Source organism: Phyllobates terribilis, unplaced genomic scaffold (assembly GCF_046119375.1).
Source record: "Phyllobates terribilis strain yellow unplaced genomic scaffold, ASM4611937v1 Scaffold_217__1_contigs__length_3308461, whole genome shotgun sequence".
In the NCBI taxonomy this organism is placed as follows: Eukaryota; Metazoa; Chordata; class Amphibia; order Anura; family Dendrobatidae; genus Phyllobates; species Phyllobates terribilis.
Genome location: NW_027362977.1, coordinates 2,312,834 through 2,328,008, shown reverse-complemented (window position 1 = coordinate 2,328,008; position 15,175 = coordinate 2,312,834). Strand labels below are relative to the sequence as shown.

General features: G+C 46.3%; 5 non-coding genes and 3 pseudogenes across 5 annotated transcripts; all 8 read left to right on the top strand.

The window, feature by feature from the left end:
* Positions 1-364: 364 nt before the first annotated feature.
* Positions 365-555, top strand: LOC141214306 (U2 spliceosomal RNA). Its single transcript, XR_012283572.1, has one exon. It is a non-coding gene; the product is annotated as a U2 spliceosomal RNA (small nuclear RNA).
* A 1,115-nt stretch (positions 556-1,670) lies between these two features.
* Positions 1,671-1,861, top strand: LOC141214295 (U2 spliceosomal RNA). Its single transcript, XR_012283561.1, has one exon. It is a non-coding gene; the product is annotated as a U2 spliceosomal RNA (small nuclear RNA).
* A 1,115-nt stretch (positions 1,862-2,976) lies between these two features.
* Positions 2,977-3,167, top strand: LOC141214284 (U2 spliceosomal RNA). The gene has a single exon (XR_012283550.1). It is a non-coding gene; the product is annotated as a U2 spliceosomal RNA (small nuclear RNA).
* A 1,115-nt stretch (positions 3,168-4,282) lies between these two features.
* Positions 4,283-4,358, top strand: LOC141214411 (U2 spliceosomal RNA; annotated as a pseudogene).
* An 809-nt stretch (positions 4,359-5,167) lies between these two features.
* Positions 5,168-5,348, top strand: LOC141214371 (U2 spliceosomal RNA; annotated as a pseudogene).
* Positions 5,349-6,463: 1,115 nt separating this feature from the next.
* On the top strand, positions 6,464-6,654 carry LOC141214272 (U2 spliceosomal RNA). The gene has a single exon (XR_012283539.1). It is a non-coding gene; the product is annotated as a U2 spliceosomal RNA (small nuclear RNA).
* A 1,115-nt stretch (positions 6,655-7,769) lies between these two features.
* On the top strand, positions 7,770-7,885 carry LOC141214395 (U2 spliceosomal RNA; annotated as a pseudogene).
* Positions 7,886-8,409: 524 nt separating this feature from the next.
* Positions 8,410-8,594, top strand: LOC141214343 (U2 spliceosomal RNA). Its single transcript, XR_012283609.1, has one exon. It is a non-coding gene; the product is annotated as a U2 spliceosomal RNA (small nuclear RNA).
* The last annotated feature ends 6,581 nt before the right edge of the window (positions 8,595-15,175 follow it).

The window sequence follows — 15,175 nt, the reverse complement described above, 5'->3', positions numbered from 1 at the left end:
CTTCAGTCTGCTGCTGGACAGCCAGCAGCAGCAGCAGCAGGAGAGGTATGTAATCAGGAGCCCTCCTGCTAAGGGTAGACAGCTGCTCGTTCCACCCCACCCCCCGCCTTAATTGGTTCTCCTCCCTTCCAACGGTGTTGAGGCGGGTGGGAACAGCAGGGGGTGAAGGTGCTGTGTTTAAAGAGGTGGAGTTATGCAGATCTAAAACGCGTGGATTGCAGCAGCAGCAAGCCGAAAAGTGCAGGCATGTAAGGGATCTAGAGGTTGACAACATGTCTTCTTAACGGGAGTCCAGGAGCTCATCTCCACAAATGGACTTTTCAGGATCCTTGGGTGGCTCCGTAGTTTGAAACCAATTCTGGTTATCGCTTCTCGGCCTTTTGGCTAAGATCAAGTGTAGTATCTGTTCTTATCAGTTTAATATCTGATACGTCCCCTATCTGGGGACCATATATTAAATGGATTTTTAGAACAGGGAGATGGAAAAAGAGCTTGCTCTGTCCACTCCACGCATTGACCTGGTATTGCAGTATCTCCAGGACCGGTGCACCCCTTCTTTAATGCAGTTTCTAAAATCAGAAAGAATTGAATTCAATGTTTTTTGTTCATTTTGCTTGTTTGTCGGATTTTGGGATGGACTCTTTGGCTTTGCTTTTCTTCTCCTCATTGGATTTTTCATGTTCAAAGTTGCAGAAGCCAGATTACAAGCTCATTTTGGTTCAACTTCAGCAACTGTGCATTGCATTGCCATGTAATGTGATGCAATGCTATCTTTCTAGCTCTCCCTTTTTACTTCCTTTTGGATAAACAGACATATTAGGCAAGCATTTTGGAGCTTTCACCTAAATAACTACAGGTGGTGAGATAAGCTGCACAATATAATTGACCTTTCAGTATATTGTTGCACACACACCATCTATTTAGCAAATGCCCTTGTTATCAACAGCAGCCTTTTAAACTCACCTGAGCTAACAGGTATGTGCGCTGGTTACTCTGCTGCGCTTAAAATTTCTTTTTTGGTTTGCTACAATGCCTTTTCTGAAACGTTGTCTCCTTCTGCTGGAACACTGACTTCTTTCATTTAATGCCTGCAGACTATAAAAGAGAACCCAACCCAAAAAGTTTGGTTGATTAGTCTGTGGCATTCTGTTAAACTGTTGCTTATGGCGGTCTCTGTGAGCTTCTCAGCGACATTCAGCCAGCCAGGTATCCTGCCTGCAGTAGATGGAATGTGGCAATGGAACGCTGGCTGCGCGTGTCATAATAGGCTCTGAGCCTTTATATACCTGTGCACAGCAGCAGCCACCTTCAGTCTGCTGCTGGACAGCCAGCAGCAGCAGCAGCAGGAGAGGTATGTAATCAGGAGCCCTCCTGCTAAGGGTAGACAGCTGCTCGTTCCACCCCACCCCCCGCCTTAATTGGTTCTCCTCCCTTCCAACGGTGTTGAGGCGGGTGGGAACAGCAGGGGGTGAAGGTGCTGTGTTTAAAGAGGTGGAGTTATGCAGATCTAAAACGCGTGGATTGCAGCAGCAGCAAGCCGAAAAGTGCAGGCATGTAAGGGATCTAGAGGTTGACAACATGTCTTCTTAACGGGAGTCCAGGAGCTCATCTCCACAAATGGACTTTTCAGGATCCTTGGGTGGCTCCGTAGTTTGAAACCAATTCTGGTTATCGCTTCTCGGCCTTTTGGCTAAGATCAAGTGTAGTATCTGTTCTTATCAGTTTAATATCTGATACGTCCCCTATCTGGGGACCATATATTAAATGGATTTTTAGAACAGGGAGATGGAAAAAGAGCTTGCTCTGTCCACTCCACGCATTGACCTGGTATTGCAGTATCTCCAGGACCGGTGCACCCCTTCTTTAATGCAGTTTCTAAAATCAGAAAGAATTGAATTCAATGTTTTTTGTTCATTTTGCTTGTTTGTCGGATTTTGGGATGGACTCTTTGGCTTTGCTTTTCTTCTCCTCATTGGATTTTTCATGTTCAAAGTTGCAGAAGCCAGATTACAAGCTCATTTTGGTTCAACTTCAGCAACTGTGCATTGCATTGCCATGTAATGTGATGCAATGCTATCTTTCTAGCTCTCCCTTTTTACTTCCTTTTGGATAAACAGACATATTAGGCAAGCATTTTGGAGCTTTCACCTAAATAACTACAGGTGGTGAGATAAGCTGCACAATATAATTGACCTTTCAGTATATTGTTGCACACACACCATCTATTTAGCAAATGCCCTTGTTATCAACAGCAGCCTTTTAAACTCACCTGAGCTAACAGGTATGTGCGCTGGTTACTCTGCTGCGCTTAAAATTTCTTTTTTGGTTTGCTACAATGCCTTTTCTGAAACGTTGTCTCCTTCTGCTGGAACACTGACTTCTTTCATTTAATGCCTGCAGACTATAAAAGAGAACCCAACCCAAAAAGTTTGGTTGATTAGTCTGTGGCATTCTGTTAAACTGTTGCTTATGGCGGTCTCTGTGAGCTTCTCAGCGACATTCAGCCAGCCAGGTATCCTGCCTGCAGTAGATGGAATGTGGCAATGGAACGCTGGCTGCGCGTGTCATAATAGGCTCTGAGCCTTTATATACCTGTGCACAGCAGCAGCCACCTTCAGTCTGCTGCTGGACAGCCAGCAGCAGCAGCAGCAGGAGAGGTATGTAATCAGGAGCCCTCCTGCTAAGGGTAGACAGCTGCTCGTTCCACCCCACCCCCCGCCTTAATTGGTTCTCCTCCCTTCCAACGGTGTTGAGGCGGGTGGGAACAGCAGGGGGTGAAGGTGCTGTGTTTAAAGAGGTGGAGTTATGCAGATCTAAAACGCGTGGATTGCAGCAGCAGCAAGCCGAAAAGTGCAGGCATGTAAGGGATCTAGAGGTTGACAACATGTCTTCTTAACGGGAGTCCAGGAGCTCATCTCCACAAATGGACTTTTCAGGATCCTTGGGTGGCTCCGTAGTTTGAAACCAATTCTGGTTATCGCTTCTCGGCCTTTTGGCTAAGATCAAGTGTAGTATCTGTTCTTATCAGTTTAATATCTGATACGTCCCCTATCTGGGGACCATATATTAAATGGATTTTTAGAACAGGGAGATGGAAAAAGAGCTTGCTCTGTCCACTCCACGCATTGACCTGGTATTGCAGTATCTCCAGGACCGGTGCACCCCTTCTTTAATGCAGTTTCTAAAATCAGAAAGAATTGAATTCAATGTTTTTTGTTCATTTTGCTTGTTTGTCGGATTTTGGGATGGACTCTTTGGCTTTGCTTTTCTTCTCCTCATTGGATTTTTCATGTTCAAAGTTGCAGAAGCCAGATTACAAGCTCATTTTGGTTCAACTTCAGCAACTGTGCATTGCATTGCCATGTAATGTGATGCAATGCTATCTTTCTAGCTCTCCCTTTTTACTTCCTTTTGGATAAACAGACATATTAGGCAAGCATTTTGGAGCTTTCACCTAAATAACTACAGGTGGTGAGAAAAGCTGCACAATATAATTGACCTTTCAGTATATTGTTGCACACACACCATCTATTTAGCAAATGCCCTTGTTATCAACAGCAGCCTTTTAAACTCACCTGAGCTAACAGGTATGTGCGCTGGTTACTCTGCTGCGCTTAAAATTTCTTTTTTGGTTTGCTACAATGCCTTTTCTGAAACGTTGTCTCCTTCTGCTGGAACACTGACTTCTTTCATTTAATGCCTGCAGACTATAAAAGAGAACCCAACCCAAAAAGTTTGGTTGATTAGTCTGTGGCATTCTGTTAAACTGTTGCTTATGGCGGTCTCTGTGAGCTTCTCAGCGACATTCAGCCAGCCAGGTATCCTGCCTGCAGTAGATGGAATGTGGCAATGGAACGCTGGCTGCGCGTGTCATAATAGGCTCTGAGCCTTTATATACCTGTGCACAGCAGCAGCCACCTTCAGTCTGCTGCTGGACAGCCAGCAGCAGCAGCAGCAGGAGAGGTATGTAATCAGGAGCCCTCCTGCTAAGGGTAGACAGCTGCTCGTTCCACCCCACCCCCCGCCTTAATTGGTTCTCCTCCCTTCCAACGGTGTTGAGGCGGGTGGGAACAGCAGGGGGTGAAGGTGCTGTGTTTAAAGAGGTGGAGTTATGCAGATCTAAAACGCGTGGATTGCAGCAGCAAAAAGCCGAAAAGTGCAGGCATGTAAGGGATCTAGAGGTTGACAACATGTCTTCTTAACGGGAGTCCAGGAGCTCATCTCCACAAATGGACTTTTCAGGATCCTTGGGTGGCTCCGTAGTTTGAAACCAATTCTGGTTATCGCTTCTCGGCCTTTTGGCTAAGATCAAGTGTAGTATCTTTCGAAAAGGCGGTTTTGGATGTTGGCCACCCTAGTAGATTGATACATTATGCACACTGGGGTTTAGGCGCTTGTTAGTACGCCAGGTGGCTAATATAGTCATCTGGTGGAAAGCATGGCCCCCCTGGATCGACGCCATTGGGCCGGGGAAGATCGAAAGCCCGAAGTGTGAAGTGCCCCAGGAGTGGTGACCCTGGGGTGCCTTAACTCACTGGGATTGGGAACCCCACTTGAGTTTATGGTACATTTGCACAAGCACTTCAAATTTTCTTTCTTCGCACACACCCTTATTCCGGGCCTTCTGGCCTTAGGATGGGGAATTTTTCAATTCCCGGTCGAAGGTCCGGGCAGTATTATACTGTGAAACCTTCACTATTTATTTAATTTCTTTGTCACTGTGTGTCCACTTATTCACGTGTGTCACGTCCTACTAGGATTTTGTCGGGATGCGGTTCCCTTACGGGTTCCTCTCTTGGCAGGTCTAGGGGGGGAGTGTGTGGCCATCAGGTTCCGCTCCCCCCTGAACCCCCTGGCTCTCCTCTTTCGGGAGGAGAGCGTTGTTGGCTCCCCTCTTCCGGGAGGGGAGCACAGTCTTTGGCTCCCAGTGCCTTGCTCGGGTGAGAACTCGGGCAGTTGCTGGGGGTAAGATTGGGTCGCCTCTGGCTTCGGCTGGAGGTGGCTTTTTGTCCCTGTTCCTCGCTGTGGCCTTTTGGCTCGGAGGGACGGGGAATGGTTTGGGGGACCCTTCTCCTTTTGGAGAGGGTTTCAAGAAGACCAGCATCCTAGTGCACTTTTTTTGTGGCACTTGTCACTTTTTTAAGCGCACTCGGGTTTTGTACACGAATTCGGGCTTTCAAAAAAAAAAAAAAAAATCTGTTCTTATCAGTTTAATATCTGATACGTCCCCTATCTGGGGACCATATATTAAATGGATTTTTAGAACAGGGAGATGGAAAAAGAGCTTGCTCTGTCCACTCCACGCATTGACCTGGTATTGCAGTATCTCCAGGACCGGTGCACCCCTTCTTTAATGCAGTTTCTAAAATCAGAAAGAATTGAATTCAATGTTTTTTGTTCATTTTGCTTGTTTGTCGGATTTTGGGATGGACTCTTTGGCTTTGCTTTTCTTCTCCTCATTGGATTTTTCATGTTCAAAGTTGCAGAAGCCAGATTACAAGCTCATTTTGGTTCAACTTCAGCAACTGTGCATTGCATTGCCATGTAATGTGATGCAATGCTATCTTTCTAGCTCTCCCTTTTTACTTCCTTTTGGATAAACAGACATATTAGGCAAGCATTTTGGAGCTTTCACCTAAATAACTACAGGTGGTGAGATAAGCTGCACAATATAATTGACCTTTCAGTATATTGTTGCACACACACCATCTATTTAGCAAATGCCCTTGTTATCAACAGCAGCCTTTTAAACTCACCTGAGCTAACAGGTATGTGCGCTGGTTACTCTGCTGCGCTTAAAATTTCTTTTTTGGTTTGCTACAATGCCTTTTCTGAAACGTTGTCTCCTTCTGCTGGAACACTGACTTCTTTCATTTAATGCCTGCAGACTATAAAAGAGAACCCAACCCAAAAAGTTTGGTTGATTAGTCTGTGGCATTCTGTTAAACTGTTGCTTATGGCGGTCTCTGTGAGCTTCTCAGCGACATTCAGCCAGCCAGGTATCCTGCCTGCAGTAGATGGAATGTGGCAATGGAACGCTGGCTGCGCGTGTCATAATAGGCTCTGAGCCTTTATATACCTGTGCACAGCAGCAGCCACCTTCAGTCTGCTGCTGGACAGCCAGCAGCAGCAGCAGCAGGAGAGGTATGTAATCAGGAGCCCTCCTGCTAAGGGTAGACAGCTGCTCGTTCCACCCCACCCCCCGCCTTAATTGGTTCTCCTCCCTTCCAACGGTGTTGAGGCGGGTGGGAACAGCAGGGGGTGAAGGTGCTGTGTTTAAAGAGGTGGAGTTATGCAGATCTAAAACGCGTGGATTGCAGCAGCAGCAAGCCGAAAAGTGCAGGCATGTAAGGGATCTAGAGGTTGACAACATGTCTTCTTAACGGGAGTCCAGGAGCTCATCTCCACAAATGGACTTTTCAGGATCCTTGGGTGGCTCCGTAGTTTGAAACCAATTCTGGTTATCGCTTCTCGGCCTTTTGGCTAAGATCAAGTGTAGTATCTGTTCTTATCAGTTTAATATCTGATACGTCCCCTATCTGGGGACCATATATTAAATGGATTTTTAGAACAGGGAGATGGAAAAAGAGCTTGCTCTGTCCACTCCACGCATTGACCTGGTATTGCAGTATCTCCAGGACCGGTGCACCCCTTCTTTAATGCAGTTTCTAAAATCAGAAAGAATTGAATTCAATGTTTTTTGTTCATTTTGCTTGTTTGTCGGATTTTGGGATGGACTCTTTGGCTTTGCTTTTCTTCTCCTCATTGGATTTTTCATGTTCAAAGTTGCAGAAGCCAGATTACAAGCTCATTTTGGTTCAACTTCAGCAACTGTGCATTGCATTGCCATGTAATGTGATGCAATGCTATCTTTCTAGCTCTCCCTTTTTACTTCCTTTTGGATAAACAGACATATTAGGCAAGCATTTTGGAGCTTTCACCTAAATAACTACAGGTGGTGAGATAAGCTGCACAATATAATTGACCTTTCAGTATATTGTTGCACACACACCATCTATTTAGCAAATGCCCTTGTTATCAACAGCAGCCTTTTAAACTCACCTGAGCTAACAGGTATGTGCGCTGGTTACTCTGCTGCGCTTAAAATTTCTTTTTTGGTTTGCTACAATGCCTTTTCTGAAACGTTGTCTCCTTCTGCTGGAACACTGACTTCTTTCATTTAATGCCTGCAGACTATAAAAGAGAACCCAACCCAAAAAGTTTGGTTGATTAGTCTGTGGCATTCTGTTAAACTGTTGCTTATGGCGGTCTCTGTGAGCTTCTCAGCGACATTCAGCCAGCCAGGTATCCTGCCTGCAGTAGATGGAATGTGGCAATGGAACGCTGGCTGCGCGTGTCATAATAGGCTCTGAGCCTTTATATACCTGTGCACAGCAGCAGCCACCTTCAGTCTGCTGCTGGACAGCCAGCAGCAGCAGCAGCAGGAGAGGTATGTAATCAGGAGCCCTCCTGCTAAGGGTAGACAGCTGCTCGTTCCACCCCACCCCCCGCCTTAATTGGTTCTCCTCCCTTCCAACGGTGTTGAGGCGGGTGGGAACAGCAGGGGGTGAAGGTGCTGTGTTTAAAGAGGTGGAGTTATGCAGATCTAAAACGCGTGGATTGCAGCAGCAGCAAGCCGAAAAGTGCAGGCATGTAAGGGATCTAGAGATTGACAACATGTCTTCTTAACGGGAGTCCAGGAGCTCATCTCCACAAATGGACTTTTCAGGATCCTTGGGTGGCTCCGTAGTTTGAAACCAATTCTGGTTATCGCTTCTCGGCCTTTTGGCTAAGATCAAGTGTAGTATCTTTTGAAAAGGCAGTTTTGTCCTTGGGCTGCCCTAGTAAATTGATGCATATTACACACTGGTTTGGTGCACTTGTTAGTACGCCAGGTGGCTCATAGAGTTATCTGATGGAAAACATGGCCCTCCAGGATCGAAGTCACTAGGCTGGGTAAGTGTGAGGGCTTTGGAGCAATGTGCCCCAGGAGTAGGCGCCCTGGTGGGAGTCCAAGCTTACTGGGACTGGGAACCCCAGAAAGACTTGGCTTCGTAGCACGCCGCACCTTTGCCAATCATACTTTCTGAGCAACCCCCCCTATTCCTGGCCTCCGGGCTAGGAAGGGGAATTTTTATAAACCCGGTCGGAGGTCCGGTCAGCTTTGGGCTGAGAAACCAACACAGGCTCCAGCTCCACTAGGGTGGCAGCCTAGATGGAAGCTGGGAGCACGAAAACGGCTCTTCTCCGGCTTCGGCTAGGGAGAGCATCGGAGATCCCTGACCCTCGCTGTGGCCTTCTGGCTCGGAGGGATGGGGATGGTTTATTGGGGACCCTTTCCTCCGGGAAGGGTCCACATGAATCCTCGCCTCGTGCGCTGTTTTGGTGTGACTTCGGTCACATTTTTCAGTGCCTTGGATGCAGCTTCAATCAAAAAAAAATCTGTTCTTATCAGTTTAATATCTGATACGTCCCCTATCTGGGGACCATATATTAAATGGATTTTTAGAACAGGGAGATGGAAAAAGAGCTTGCTCTGTCCACTCCACGCATTGACCTGGTATTGCAGTATCTCCAGGACCGGTGCACCCCTTCTTTAATGCAGTTTCTAAAATCAGAAAGAATTGAATTCAATGTTTTTTGTTCATTTTGCTTGTTTGTCGGATTTTGGGATGGACTCTTTGGCTTTGCTTTTCTTCTCCTCATTGGATTTTTCATGTTCAAAGTTGCAGAAGCCAGATTACAAGCTCATTTTGGTTCAACTTCAGCAACTGTGCATTGCATTGCCATGTAATGTGATGCAATGCTATCTTTCTAGCTCTCCCTTTTTACTTCCTTTTGGATAAACAGACATATTAGGCAAGCATTTTGGAGCTTTCACCTAAATAACTACAGGTGGTGAGATAAGCTGCACAATATAATTGACCTTTCAGTATATTGTTGCACACACACCATCTATTTAGCAAATGCCCTTGTTATCAACAGCAGCCTTTTAAACTCACCTGAGCTAACAGGTATGTGCGCTGGTTACTCTGCTGCGCTTAAAATTTCTATCTTGTGTGATACCATCTGCCGAGCCGTGTATCTAATCCTCTCCTGTGTGATACCGTCTGCTGAGCTGTGTATCTAATGCTCTCCTGTGTGATACTGTCTGCTGAGCTGTGTATCTAATCCTGTCCTGTGTGATACAGTCCGCTGAGCTATGTATCTAATCCTCCCCTGTGCGATATTGTCTGCTGAGCTGTGTATCTAATCCTCTCCTGTGTGATACTGTCTGCTGAGCAGTGTATCTAATCCTATGCTGTGTGATACTGTCTGCTGAGCCGTGTATCTAATCCCGCCCTGTGCGATACTGTCTGCTGAGCCGTGTATCTAATCCACTCCTGTGTGATACTGTCTGATGAACTGTGTATCTAATCCTATCCTGTGTGATACTGTCTGCTGAGCCGTGTATCTAATCCCGCCCTGTGTGATACTGTCTGCTGAGCCGTGTATCTAATCCACTCCTGTGTGATACTATCTGCTGAACTTTGTATCTAATCCTGTGCTGTGTGATACTGTCAGCTGAGTTGTGTATCTAATCCTATCCTGTGTGATACTGTCTGCTGAGCTGTGTATCTAATCCTCTCCTGTGTGATACCGTCTGCTGAGCCGTGTATCTAATCCTCTCCTGTGTGATACTGTCTGCTGAGCTATGTATCTAATCCTCTCCTGTGTGATAATGTTTGCTGAGCTGTGTATCTAATTATTTCCTGTGAGATACTGCCTGCTGAACTGTGTATCTAATCCTATCCTGTGTGATACCGTCTGCTGAGCCGTGTATCTAATCCTCTCCTGTGTGATACTGTCTGCTGAGCCATGTATATAATCCTCTACTGTGTGATACTGTCTGCTGAGCAGTGTATCTAATTCCATCCTGTTTGATACCATCTGCTGATCCGTGTATCTAATACTCTCCTGTGTGATACTGACTGCTGTGCTGTGTATCTAATCCTATGCTGTGTGATACTGTCTGCTGAGCTGTGTATCTAATCCTATGCTGTGTGATACTGTCTGCTGAGCTGTATCTCTAATCCTACCCTGTGTGATACTGTCTGCTCAACCGTGTATCTAATCCTCTCCTGTGTGATACCATCTGCTGAGCAGTGTATCTAATCCTCTCCTGTGTGATACCGGCTGCTAAGCTGTGTATCTAATCCTCTCCTGTGCGATACTCTCTGCTGAGCTGTGTATCTAATCCTTTCCTGTGTGATACTGTGTGCTGAGCTGTGTATCTAATCCTCTCCTGTGTGATACTGTCTGATGAGCTGTGTATCTAATCCTCTCCTGTGTGATACTGTCTGCTGAGCTGTGTATCTAATCCTCTCCTGTGTGATACTGTCTGATGAACTGTGTATCTAATCCTATCCTGTGTGATACTGTCTGCTGAGCAGTGTATCTAATCCTCTCCTGTGTGATACTGTCTGCTGAGCTGTGTATCTAATCCTCTCCTGTGATACTGTCTGATGAACTGTGTATCTAATCCTCTCCTGTGTGATACTGTCTGCTGAGCCGTGTATCTAATCCCGCCCTGTGCGATACTGTCTGCTGAGCCATGTATCTAATCCACCCGTGTGATACAGTCTGCTGAGCTGTGTATCTAATCCTATGCTGTGTGATACTGTCTGCTGAGCTGTGTATCTAATCCTCTCCTGTGTGATACTGTGTGATGAACTGTGTTTCTAATCCTCTCCTGTGTGATACTGTCTGCTGAGCTGTGTATCTAATCCTCTCCTGTGTGATACTGTCTGCTGAGCCGTGTATCTAATCCCGCCCTGTGCGATACTGTCTGCTGAGCCATGTATCTAATCCACCCGTGTGATACAGTCTGCTGAGCTGTGTATCTAATCCTATGCTGTGTGATACTGTCTGCTGAGCTGTGTATCTAATCCTCTCCTGTGTGATACTGTCTGCTGAGCTGTGTATCTAATCCTCTCCTGTGTGATACTGTCTGATGAACTGTGTTTCTAATCCTCTCCTGTGTGATACAGTCTGCTGAGCTGTGTATCTAATCCTATCCTGTGTGATACTGTCAGCTGAACTGTGTATCTAATCCTCTCCTGTGTGATACTGTCTGCTGAGCTGTGTATCTAATCCTCTCCTGTGTGATACTGTCTGCTGAGCTGTGTATCTAATCCTCTCCTGTGTGATACTGTCTGATGAGCTGTGTATCTAATCCTCTCCTGTGTGACTCTGTCTGCGGAGCCGTGTATCTAATCCTCTCCTGTGTGATACTGTGTGATGAGATGTGTATCTTATCCTATCCTGTGTGATACTGTTTGATGAGCTGTATATCTAAACCTGTCCTGTGTGATACCGTCTGCTGAGCAGTGTATCTAATCTTATCCTGTGATACTGTCTGCTGAGCTGTGTATCTAATCCCCTCCTGTGTGATTCTGTCTGCTGAGAAGTGTATCTAATCCTATGCTGTGTCATACTGTCTGCTGAGCTGTGTATCTAATCCTATGCTGTGTATCTAATCATCTCCTGTGTGATAATGTCTGCTGAGCCGTGTATCTAATCCTATCCTGTGTGATACTGTCAGCTGAGCTGTGTATCTAATCCTATCCTGTGTGATACTGTCTGCTGACCTGTGTATCTAATCCTCTCCTGTGTGATACTGTCTGCTGAGCCGTGTATCTAATCCTCTCCTGTGTGATACTGTGTGCTGAGCTGTGTATCTAATCCTCTCCTGTGCGTTACTCTCTGCTGAGCTGTGTATCTAATCCTCTCCTGTGTGATAATGTCTGATGAACTGTGTATCTAATCCTGTCCTATGTGATACTGTCAGCTGAGCTGTGTATCTAATCCTCTCCGGTGTGATACTGTCTGCTGTGTCATATATCTAATCCCGCCCTGTGCGATACTGTCTGCTGAGCCGTGTATCTAATCCACTCCTGTGTGATACTGTCTGATGAACTGTGTATCTAATCCTGTCCTATGTGATACTGTCAGCTGAGCTGTGTATCTAATCCTATCCTGTGTGATACCATCTGCTGAGCTGTGCATCTAATCCTCTCCTGTGTGATACTGTCTGCTGAGCTGTGTATCTAATCCTCTCCTGTGTGATACCATCTGCTGAGCTGTGCATCTAATCCTCTCCTGTGTGATACTGTCTGCTGAGCTGTGTATCTAATCCTCTCCTGTGTGATACCATCTGATGAGCCGTGTATCTAATCCTCTCCTGTGTGATACTGTCTGCTGAGCTGTGCATCTAATCCTGTCCTGTGTGATACCGTCTGCTGAGCTATGTATCTAATCCTTTCCTGTGTGATACTGTCTGCTGAGCTGTGTATCTAATCCTCTCCTGTGCGGTACTGTCTGCTGAGCCGTGTATCTAATCCTCTCCTGTGCGATACCGTCTGCTGAGTAGTGTGTCTAATCCTTTCCTGTGCGATACTGTCTGCTGAGCTGTGTATCTAATCCTCTCCTGTGTGATACTGTCTGCTGAGCAGTGTGTCTAATCTTATACTGTGTGATACTGTCTCCTGAGCTGTGTATCTAATCCCCTCCTGTGTGATACTGTCTGCTGAGCTGTGTATCTAATCCTCTCCTGTGTGATACTGTCTGTTGAGCCGTGTATCTAATCCTATGCTGTGTGATAGTCTGCTGAGCAGTGTATCTAATCTTATACTGTGTGATACTGTCTGCTGAGCTGTGTATCTTTCTTCTGCTGGTTGTTCGCCTTTTTTTTGTTGTTCTGGGAGACATCCGTCGTTTGGGTCGTTCTCCAAGTTGGGATCTGCCGTGCCTGAGGAGGAGAATTTTTCCGGTGATTTGGAAAGAGTTTGGACGGATGTGCGTGGTAATCTTCAGGAGGCCAACAGAAAATCTAAAGACTACTTTGATAGGAAACGACAGGAGGTTTTGTTCGCTGTTGGTGACATGGTTTGGTTGTCCTCTAGGAATCTGCGGTTGAGGATTCCTTCTAAGAAATTGGGTCCCAAGTTTGTAGGGCCCTTTAAGGTGCTTCAGGTTGTCAACCAATCTGCTGTTAGGTTGGAGGTTCCTACCTCCTGGAGAATTAATCCGGTCTTTCATGTCTCTCTGTTAAAAAAAGCTGTTGTGTCGGATGGTGACGCCTCTGCCTCTGTTCCTCCGGTGGTGGAGGACGGGGAATATGAAATTTCTCGCATCCTTGACTCTAGACGGTATAGAGGTAGTTTGCAGTATCTTGTGGCCTGGAAAGGTTTCGGACCCGAGGATAACTCTTGGGTGAGGTCAGATGATGTTTCCGCGTCCAGACTTATCAGAGCGTTTCACAGGAGATTTCCTGATAAGCCTGGTCCTAGGGGATCCGGAGGATCCTCTTAGAAGGGGGGGTACTGTTAGAACCTTGCTGTTAGGTTTTTTTCCTTTGCTGGTCACATGACCTTGTTGGCCTATTTAATCCTGCTCCGCCCTTCTGGCTTTGCTGGACTTCATTGTATATCTACTTTCTAGCTAGCCTGTGCTCTGTATCTAACTCTGTTAGTTTGCTTGGTCTACGGACCTCTATGTTCTATATATTTTGTTTGTTCGTCTGTCTGCTACTATTTCTGTTAGGAGGTGTCCCATATTCCTCCCAGTCCTTAGTACTTGTAGGGATTCCCTCCCCACATCTATAGGTCTCCGTACAGACTAGATTAGGACTTTAGCAGGTCTGATCGCAGGATCAGGTTCCCTGTTACATCGTAGGGATTCAGCTGAGTCCTATAGTAGGGACAGATCTCCTCTCTTTCCTTAGCTTTGGTAGCAGAACATAACAGATAGGGCCTTCTCTTTGGAGATCACTCTCCCTGGACGCTGGGACCTCCGTGACTCCTAGCCCTGGTACTGTAGTCAGCGTTTGGTGAACCTGGGACCTGTAGTCCTCCAGGGGTTCCGGTGGTTCCTACTGGGAATAAAGGGTCCCTGTAGGTGCAGACCCGGTGTCCGGTATATATATCGGGGTGAGCCTGGTATGCTCCTCTGCCCCCTTGCTACTTCTTCCTTCTTCTCTCTGCCTTCGGCCCACCCAAGGCCCTCACTAGGCTTTCAAACGTGCTGTAGGCCTTGGCTCGCCTAAGCAAAGCAGCCAGCTCGCTGCCTCTTCTCTGCTCTCTGAGCATCAGCACACTCTCTGCTCAATTCTGAGCTGTGTTCCGCTCTGTATCTGAACACTAATCTGAAACTAGAACTCTAATCTGAGCTGCCTAGCTCCACCCTCCCTATGTATATCCCTGACGGGATCCCTCTGCTGGTCTGAGGTGGTAGGGTGGAGGTGTGTGAATGTGTGAGGGCCTCTTGTGGAGAAGTCCATCCATGCACCCTTCTGGGTTCTTTAGCACCAGTGCGTAGCAGGGCGCCACAGTTTCCTATCACTAAGCCAGTTCTTAACCCACATACATATATTTTCCCCTATCCCCATTGTTCTCATTTTATGTATCAACCTTTTGTGTGGAACCGTATCAAAAGCTTTTGAAAAGTCCATATACACAACATCCACTGCATTTCCTTGGTCCAGTCCCGAACTTGCCTCCTCATAAAAACTGATCAGATTAGTCTGACAGGAACGGTCCCTCGTAAACCCATGTTGATATTGGGTCGTGAGGTTATTCTTCTTCAGATACTCTAGTATAGCATCTGTTAGGAAACCCTCCAGGATTTTACCCACAGTAGAGGTTACGCTTACTGGCCTACAATTTCCAAGTTCAGTTTTTGTCCCCTTTTTGAACATTGGCACCACATTTGCTATACGCCAGTCCTGTGGTACAATAGCAAAAAGAACTTCGGCACTCCATACATGAAAATATAAGAAATATTGTATCTAGACTAATGTCACTTTGAAAAATGAAGGTTTTTTGCGCATAATTTGGCCAATTTATGTGTGCCCATCAACCACGACAAGGTCACCTTCGTATGATGGGAAACTACGCTATGCTACCACTGGATATGCCACTCTTGGGCTGTAAGCCTGTATGGACAATATGTCTCTGCTTGGGCTTTTAACCTACAATGTATGGGCTGGTAGAGCTAGTTAAAACCACCTGTGACTGAATGGGAGGGACACATGGTCAGAAAAAAGGCTGTCAAACTTCTAATAGTGTGAACACGTACCTGCTGCAATGCTCCAGGAGCGGGATCCCAAAAATGATTAATAGAAAAAAGAGAGGGG